Below are 1446 nucleotides of genomic sequence, written 5' to 3'. Positions count from 1 at the left end.
TATGCCGACCTCCAGTCTCATCCTCTGACTTAGAAAGCCTTAACTTCCTGGGAATGCGGCCCAGCTGGTCTCAGTCTTATTTTACCCAGGCCCTATTCAAGGTGGAGTTGCTCTGGTTGAAACACCTCTGACAGCCATTCTGAGTTCCATCTGCATTATTGCTTTCTTGGAGGAGTGGAGGGGCTGGGGAGATTGTGATACATTCTGTAAGGCCTTTTACGCTGACTGACAGCGCCAAGGACATCATGGTAACCCCTGTGACCTGCACAGACACTCCTGGTGAGTTCCTGGAAAATCTGAAGTAACTGGAAGACCACAGAAAGGGGAAGAATGATCAACTCCAGCGGCGCCTAATTAACTTGACATGTTCTTCTATTTTTCCTTATTCCCACCTCAATTGATAAGGGAATTGGACTTTGTAACTGACCTCCTGACTCCAGACCCTACAACCTGCTTCTAGCTTGCAAAAACCACCCTAAACTATAACTTCTGTAACTTTCCACTGCCTACTCCAAACCTACAAACCCAACTCCTATCCCACCGCCCTCCGCTGACTCTCTTTTCGGACTCAGACTGCCCGAACCCAGGTGAATAAACAGCCATGTTGCTCACACAAAGCCTATTTGGGGGGGGTCTCTTCATTCAGAGCGCACGTTTTAACACACTCAACAGCCATTCACTAGATTCCCTTGTATGCCAGGGGTCCGTGAGCAGGAGTTTCTCCTCCTGCTCCCAGCAACCTTGCCACTCACCCCAAGGAGCCAGGAAGATATTAGAAAAAATAATCATAACAGTCACAAGGTTGCTTTGAGGTCCTGCCAGGATCTTGGTCTTCAGAAAAGCTGAATATGAAAATTACTTCCATGTCATTGTGGTGCCACTCAGAGTCAGAAATATTTGACCCATCTTACGGAATGAATGCAACTACACCAGGAACCCAAGCCAAGTTTTACATTCCTATTTAGCATTTATATCTACATATTCCCTTTCAAATATGGAAAAGCTTTCTGGATGTCACTTGGAAGCGATAGCTCCGTATGTGGTTATACGTTGGCATTCTCCCAGTCGGGCTGAAGGAGAAATATACAGCTACTCTGCCACAACGGTTATTTCATACATAAAATCGTGGCCATGATTAGCAATGATGGTGAAGGTCATTCATTTTATATTCGGAAATAATTATTGCAAACATTCAGATAGCAGCATAAGTAGGGAGATGGACTTTAGTTTCTGCATAAAAAATAACACTTTCAGTCCTGCAGTTATGAAGCCAGGAGCTGTTTTGGCTCTTGCTGCATGACAAACCACCCAAAGCTAGTGGGTACAGTAAGTGCTCATGGATTCTGTGACTCAGAAAGTTGGACAGGGAACAGCCCCTGCTCCATGATAACCCGGTCCTCAGCTAGAAAGCCTAAAGGAACAGGGACTGGAATAGGGAAGCTTCAT

This window comes from Cebus imitator, unplaced genomic scaffold, assembly GCF_001604975.1.
Source record: "Cebus imitator isolate Cc_AM_T3 unplaced genomic scaffold, Cebus_imitator-1.0 Scaffold318, whole genome shotgun sequence".
In the NCBI taxonomy this organism is placed as follows: domain Eukaryota; kingdom Metazoa; phylum Chordata; class Mammalia; order Primates; family Cebidae; genus Cebus; species Cebus imitator.
The sequence above is the reverse complement of the archived record's forward strand: the minus strand, read 5'-3'. Positions refer to the sequence as shown.